Below are 8,975 nucleotides of genomic sequence, written 5' to 3' on the forward strand. Positions count from 1 at the left end.
GGGTTCTTGATGTTTAAGGGGGATATCTTGTACATTTGAGGATAAGAATGTAAACAATTCTTGAACTGGCTTGTTTCTGCCAGAAACTGACCAAAACTGTTGCAAACAGAAATAAAGACAATGAATGTGAAGTCCTACATGTCATTTTGTTTGAAAAGTATGCATACAAGAACATGACAATGCCTTTTTAATCACATAAAACAGCTGTCGAACTGCACAACCACAGACTTATTTTGAAGAGTTTAAAATCCAAAAAAATATTAAGGGAGTTCATTGGTCTCCTCTCTAGTTTAAGCTTGCTTATTCAAGTTGCAATTTAGTCTTAAAGTAGGGTATCCTTTTCTTAAAATGGGCCTCCATTAACACAAGGTATTTTTGTCTGCGCCTATGGAAGTATATTGAAGATATATTTTCTAGAAATAGAATGTATTCTTTTTAATTTAAGAAAATCACTTTTTAGACCCCTACCCCACTTTTAAAAAGAATTTACTCTAATTTACATATAGAACTGAAACAAATCCCAATTAAACAAACATGGGACAGGTATAGAGATGTGTATCAAATTCAACACGGATTATTTTGAATTGATATTAAATTTTTTCTATGAAAATATAACGTCAATGTGTCTCCAAAGACACAGGAGTTCTAAGTGTTGACTGAATTTTTCTTGTTCTAAAAAAAGACTCCATGCCGACTGAAAAAAAAACCCAGGGTACCCTATTTTGAGACAAAGTTACAACATAAACGTGCAAGATTTTGACAAAAAATTGGTCAGTTTCGGGCAGAAACAAGCAAGTTCAATAGATCTTTACATTCTTATCCTTAAATGTACAAGATGGCCGCACATCCCTCTTGATGGTCTTTTTTAATCCAAATTTCAGTCATTAACACAATTTACCTTCTGAACAATAACACTTCATACTTATCTTTTGTTCTATTGATTAATTTTTACTCTGGCTGTTGTGTTAAATGAGGGATTACAAAATGTCTTGAATGTATAGCCATACATGTAACATATAGCTGACCAAATCAGGAAGCTGTGTTTCACCTTCATTCAGATGTTTTGTCTTTAGATTTTATATGGTGTTTGTGATAAAGGCACATATTTCAATAAAATATTGGAGGGTATTTTGTACACTTTTCTCATATGTAGTTTTATATTTATATAAATTTTACTCTTTTTCTGGTTATCTCTATCAATCTAAGCAAAATCGCAAAACTAACTTTAGAACATATCATTCAGCATTTCGTTCAAACGTTTTACTCACTTTATCCTACGTACGACTTTTAACTATAATATGAATGAGTATCAATACAGAACCGATCAGACCCAGACGTAACCCGGGTAAACCCAAACGAAACATTGGACGCAAATTTTCATAAAGCAGACCCTGAGTAAACTCCAAGTAAACCCTGGAAGTAAACATAGGCTTTGGTTGTGGTCTACTCTGGTGTTAGGTTGGGTCTGGTCGGTACCGTATGCTTAGGTAACATGCTAGTCAAACTGAGAATGCATCTCCTTGCCCTGAGAGGTGTACATAATTATTTCATGAGTATTTGATAATGTAACTAGATGCCTCATTTCAATGTTAAAGGAATTAAAACGTTTAAATTTTTAATTATTTAGTTCTGGAAAATTTTATTTTTGTGATTTAATTAATTAATTTTCAATGATTTAAAGTGCTTAATAAGGTTATAAGTATTGTTCTTGTTCATTACCTGTATTGAACATGCAATGTGATTTAATTTTGTCAGTACTTACCAATACTTATGGAGCATGTGCGCTACGAATGTTCGTAAATATCATATGTAAAAGGGTTGGTACATGTATCAAGGAGTAAAATCAGATCTTAATTTATATAAGCAAGAATAAAATCAATATCTTAAAAATATTTATTAAAAACAACTACAATTAATGGATTAATTAATAACAACAATATTTGCATCTTCAAAGGTATAAATTACAAGCATACCATTAATATAAAATATGAAAGGTACAATGTATGATACTCGTAATTGTCAAAAAGAACTCAAATTTGAAACAGATATAGGTATAGAAGTAAGTCAAAAATATATCTAGATAATAAGAAATGGTTTTTCTTGTCGATATATTATTTCCTTTTCTCAGAACCTTAAGCCTTCGTAGTCCTGTTCTGCTTGTTCCCTTATCTCTTCTTCGTATATAGCTCTGAAAGGTAGCAAAAATGATTGATTACAATTGAATAAAGAAAATATGCCAAGAACAACAAAGATAAAAAGGTTTCAGACAAAAGTAAACGACCATGTACTGTAATTCAACCAATTACGCCACGTTGATATTAAAAAATGACAGTTTATAATGCCATTCGCATAGATAAAATTGAAAGCGTTTTATTTGGAAAAAAGTAACACAATAAGCCTTACACTTCATGGTCAAGATTTAAAAAAAAGTTAAATAATCATAAACAGATATACATGTATAAAAACGCTTAATTTAAAAGTTTTCTTATTAAGTTAATAAAATTTATTTAGATTTTTTTAAAGAAATACTATGGCATTTAATTGTATAAACTTGAACGTCATTTTTTGTGACAAGTTATGCTAAAAGTAACCTAGTTGTTAAGAAAGAAAAATGCAGACATCGACATTGAAAAGAAAAACCGCCCGACCAATCATTATTCCAACATTTCTTTTAGGCTTTCGACTTAAAAAAAACCTTAGAAAAATTGAATTTCCTTTTAAATAAATGTTAGCATAATAGTCTAATTTAAAAGATATCACATATTTATAGTATGTTACTGCATTTTCCTTTTGTGTTAATATGCATTATTATGATAACATGGAAAATGTATAATGTATAATGTATAAAAGACTTACTCTTTTTTATCTTGTTCAAATGCAAGGTTTTCATAAAAGCTTTCTCTTCCAACTGTATTGCTGCAATCTGTTGATTTGTAACAATCGACGTCACTGCAACATGGTCTATGCATTAATATAACAAGAGGCCCATAGGCCACATCGCTCACCTGAACAACAGTTCCTTGTAACATTCTATTTCGTAGCATACATGTATGTTATTTCTATTTTAAACTTTGAACCCCTTTCTGGGGCCCCAGAATTGGTCCGGGGTTTATGGTTGGCTTTAACAATTACATTATTTGAGGATCCTTGCATTGTAATCTCACAAACTGTAGCATTGTAGTTCTCAAGAAGAAAATTTTTAAACATTTTCCATATATATTTCTATGTTAAACTTTGAACCCCTCTTAAGGCTTCAGTAATGTTCTGGGGGTCTTGGTATATAACTGGTATAAATTTAATGAGAAACTTAAAATTTTGCTACATCTTTTTTATAATGTATTTCAAGGTGGTATGGGACAGCTCCATATTGTGATGCAATTCTTATCAGAAAAAAACCATAATTGCATGCATGATTTTAAATTTTTTCTTTTCTGAAATTTTCACCCAACAGTGTAGCGTAATGCGTTACATTATAATTATAAATCTGTAACTCCCTAAATATGATTATCATAAAGACTGGACAACATGTGCTGGTGAAGTTCCAAAAAATAAGGAATTCAGACTATTTTGTTAACTGTAGATTCATCAACACAGACTGATGAATCCTTTTTTAACAGCATGGCCATGAAAAAGTGTGTTTCCTCCTCTGCAGAAACACAGACTGATGGAAAGCTTTTCATTGATAAAGGGATTCAAGTTTCTAGACCTGTGTTCACCTTTGAAGATGTAGAACAGGATGACTCCAAAATTTTATTTTACACAGGTATTCCTAACAAAGAGACATTTAATGCTGTGTTTGATGAGATAAAGGATAATGCACTCGAAAGTACAACACGTGTAGGGATTTCATCTTTAAATCAAGGACGACCAAGAAGACTAAGGATTATTGACAAGTTTTTTCTTGTTCTCATGAGACTATGGCGGGGATTACTCCTAGAGGATTTATCAGACAGGTTTAATGTTAGTGTTTCAACTTGCAGCAATATTTTTAATTTAATATGGAATGATTTTTTGTTTGTTCAGTTGCAGCCTTTGATAATGTGGCCATCCAAAGAAACAATATATGCCACCATGCCATGTTCATTTAAAGGAAAATTTTGTAACTGTAGAGTCATATTAGACTGTACTGAAGTTTTTGTGCAAACACCTAGTTCTCTTGCTAACAAGTCATTACTCTACAGTGATTATAAATCCCATATGACATTTAAAGGACTCACAGGCATCAGCCCAGCAGGTGTTCCGACATTTGTTTCAGACCTTTGGGGGGAAGTATAAGTGACAAACAATTAACAAAGAATTGCGGAATTTTAGATTTGTGTGAAGTTGGCGATGCTATCATGGCAGATAAGGGTTTCGTCATTTCAGATCTAACTACGCCAAAGGGTATTCATCTTATTATTCCCCCTTTCAAGAAAAAAAATAAACAAATGTCCAGAAGTGATGTCTTACTGACTCGTGAAATAGCACATCTTAGAATACATGTTGAAAGACAGATGGAAAGAATTAAGAACTTTCATATTTTTGAAGGTGTGATGCAGTTAAGTATGGCATCTCAGTGTTCTAAAATTTGGAAAATTTGTGTTGCTTTGACAAATCTCCTTCCTCCTTTGTGTACTGTTCCAGAATATGACATTGCTTCATAGCTGAATAGTGAAAATGTGCTTGCATACAATTTAAAGTTCTTATGATAGAAAAAAATATTCCTATAACTTGTTCAATGTCTGCATACTACCAATATATATAGCTATAGTTATTAAATGAGATTTTCACATTTTTTAATTGCATGTGCATAAATTCAATCTCATTATAAAGAAGTGCATGCACACATATTGAGTACTAAGAACTCATACTTTTTGCAAAACATATTTAAAATCTTCTAATTATATTTATATATATATAAAACAATACTTCTGAATTTTTATACATTTATTAAATGTATGACAACAGCAGGAGATAGAGTTATAGACTATCTTAAAAGCAATGACCACCATGAAAATATTAATGTACGTATGTTTCAAATTCAAAAATCATATTGAATTGTTTGTCATTAAGGTAATATTAATTCATTGACAGGTACATGTATTTGTATATCTTAATTTATAGATAAGGATTTTTGCACATATGAAAACAATTCTCATTCAAATATTTAATACAATTGTTGTAATTGGTTGGTTTAGTACAATTGTTGTATGGTTGAAATCATAAGAATTGTATAGCATTGATTTTTCCATTCTGTATAATTGACATTAAGTTTCACAAAATGAAGTTTTTTTAACATTACATGTATATCAACTTGTTATTCTGCAATAAAGGAATAGAATACCTGAACTGCTATCCATTTTAAGTTCTAAACAACTGGCGTCGGAAGCAAATTGAAAGGGGGGGCTAGAATAATCCTCAGAAATCTTGACAAGCAAAAAAAAAAAAACCTAATTCCCAAAATCATGACATTGCTAATCCTTAGTGGGGGGATACCTAGAGTTCCAAAATACATGTAATTCTTACTACCAAAAAAGCCCCCCCCCCCAGCCCCCCGGTTCCGACGCCTATGATAATAAAACAACTGAGCAAATTTTAAGGGGACTGAAGATCCATGTTGCAATTTATTTCAGAGACCTTTACAACCTCTGTGTGAATAGTTCTGGAAGCATGCTTTTCAGATAAAAATAATTCAGTCTATTTAAACATTTCAACCAGAATGATTCATCAAAATGTATTCTTGCTACAGAGAGTGGTGGCTTCAGTGTCCATATTACAAAATCACACCATTGTTTATTACAAATTGCCATTTGACCTTGTACCTGAAAATAATAATTATGGTTTGTTTTTAGTTTTAAATTTGATTTTCATCAAGTGAACAACAAAATTCAGAATCAAGTCCACATTCAGCTGGTGAAAGGATTCGCCTTCTGTCTGATGCTAGACATTTAATTTCTAGCAGACCAATCTCACCAGTTGGTAATGTAACAATACCATCAGGACTCCAACCTAGATGAGGGTATTTTGGATTAACAATAAGTCCTGACTGACTCACTATATATGAAGGATATAGTTTACAATAAAATCTCCTAGCAGCAGGCTCGTGTTCAATTCCCCACCAGACAAATTTGTTGGTGGGAAAGGAAACATCATACAAAAAGCATTTCAATAAATTTTGGGGGTCAGTTTCTGGCCTTAGCTTACAAATTTTTCCAAAATTTGAACTTGTCAACCTTCCTTTCCTGCATTCAAACCAGTTCTGACTTTTGTTTTGACCCTTTGTAAGTTTTTCAATTTTGGCATAATCAGCATCTGACACAGAGAGACTCAAAATATTTGCACAAATCACTTTGTACTTGTGAATTACACAAGTCTACACTATCATGATCCATAAATAAAATATTATGAAGCAATGGTATATTTTCCTCAGTACCATCTTTTTTCTTTGCAAAATATGTAAGCCAGCCTGCTTTAGATTTTTTTTCAACAAGAGTTTTTCTAAATCTTTCTACGTTGAATGTTGTTGATGCTATGATGCTGTTAGTTGCAGATTTGCTGGTTTTATTTTCTAGAACTGATGAACAGCCAAATGAAAACTTTTTGAATTTTATTTCACTGCACTTTTTTGGACTAAGTTTTCTTTTCCTTGGGTTGTTCCACACACATTTTGTTGATGAACATGAAAGAAGACCACTTTTCTTTTTTTCAGCAATGTCAGCAAGTGTATAAAGTAATGCAGAAATGTGGTTGCACGCCTCACCAAAACTGTGATTTAAATCTAAAGTGAAACAAGTACTTCATAGAAACACAAAGATTAAGTTTTTAAGTTTTTTCCCGATCTTTTTTTATTTAAATTTTTTTTTTGGTAATTAAGATACTGATTATATGTATTACACTCGTACCGGTGCCAAGAGTATGTCAATTTTTTTTCTTTTCACTCTATATATCATTGAAAACCAACATTTTTTAAAGATTCGTTAAAAAATAACCCCTTAATTAATTTTGAAAAAATTGGATTGACCAATTCAAAATATAAAGTTCTCTATTTTTTTTTTGGCATCATATTTATTACAAAAGATATACAGTATAGTAGAGTCTTTAAAAAATATCTTTGTGTTGTGTTTGAAATATCATACTTTACAATTAAATGAGTTGTCAAAAAACTATTTCAACTTATGTCAAAAAGTGCAAATTGAATCTAATTAAATCAATAAAAAATTATTCAAAATCTTTCCAAAAATAACAACAAAAACCCTTTTAAATATGTCTTGTTTCGATGAAATGTATAGGGAAAAAGGAAAAGTGTACATACTTCTGGCACGATAGTGTACACAAATACAATTAACATACCCTGCTGTACAGGTGCAATGTGCAGCGAACACATTCCCTGTAACCTTTGACAAAAATGTTTGACACATCATAGTCAGGACGCTTGCTCATGTCAGCTGATGGGAATGATGGTATAACTTTACAACGTATGGCACAATGAGAACTTTCATTATTGATAGGGTTGTATTCCATGCACCGAATGGACATGTTTATCTTCAAGGAACACTTTTGATTTAAGTTGACGTTTAGTGTTCATTTTGATTACAAGATAATTATAAATATCTTTCTCTGAAAAATCGGGAATGTTAGTAAAATCTGATGACCAGTTAGACATAGTGCGAATATCGGGTATGGGTTCTCCATCTGGAAAAGTTGACGATTTGGAGTTTTTCTCAGACTGATTGTTTTGCCCTTGGACAGCCGTTAGTTTAAGAATTATAACACCGCATGCTCTTTCGACAAGTTCCTTTTTGCTACCTGATATTATTTCATTATTCTCTCTCAAAAATTCTCTTAGTTTGGCGATCGTCCAGTCATTAAATAGCGTTAATTCAGCGGAGGCGTCCATAACAACATACGTTCTAGTCAGCGGAAGTTACGCTAACAAAGAAGAGTTACAATTTTATAAGGGAAATAACTCACGTTCTTGAAATGGGGAATACACTTGTAACCCAGGCGACGCTGTAAAAATAAATCTCTGATATTTTAAGAAAATATTTACATAAGTGATGTTTTTATGACCGTTTGCAGACGACTCAAAACCTCTTGACAGGGGCTTTTAAATGTCCACCTAAATTATGAATCAGCATAATAAAGGTTCAATGTATTTTGTTGATCATTAAAGTATTCTACAAATTTTTACATCATTATTTTAAGTGAATTCAGTACAAAACCATATACGTTCTGCGGTAACTTATCATTTATTTATTCACTGAACATTTGATATTAATCTTCTTCGAAATTTTGAATTAGTTCACATATTGAAGATTGACTTGCATTGATTTTCTATTTGCTTTATCCTGAATATTCTTTCACCACTATGTATATCGTTTTCGAAAAGAAAACAAGAACAATATTGATAATTAACACATCATTAAAAAAATCAAAATGAAAATTAGGTTATTTTTCGGGTTAAATATGCTTTTAATCATAATATTAAAGTGTTAAAATTTATTATTTAATGACTTATATTACATACTTTTTAGTCTTTATAACCAATCCTAAAAAGGTAATAAAAATCAGAACAAAAAACAGAAACATATTTCTACTTTCCAAGTACAAGAAGCACAATGAACACAGATATCCATGTAATATTTAAAAAAGATCAATTATGGATGTCTCAGAATCATATATAACATTTAAAATAAAATTCGAAAATCATCTAAACTTGTGTTCGAAAACGGTTATAGGCAATTGATATAAGATTCAAATAAAACCGTTTACTCTTAGGGAATATATTTTCTGTGAGAAACATCCATGCAAAGAAAAAGTAAAATTTACATCAATAGCGTAGTTATGAAATTTACCACAGATGTGGACTTCCCGCCTTCTGAATAACACAATTAGAAAAATCATTACAAGTACCAGTATGAAGCCCAGTATTACAGATACCACAATAACTCCAATAACGTTACATTCAGGTTCATTTACATTTGGTGGAGGCACTA

This window comes from Crassostrea angulata, chromosome 9, assembly GCF_025612915.1.
Source record: "Crassostrea angulata isolate pt1a10 chromosome 9, ASM2561291v2, whole genome shotgun sequence".
In the NCBI taxonomy this organism is placed as follows: Eukaryota; Metazoa; Mollusca; class Bivalvia; order Ostreida; family Ostreidae; genus Magallana; species Magallana angulata.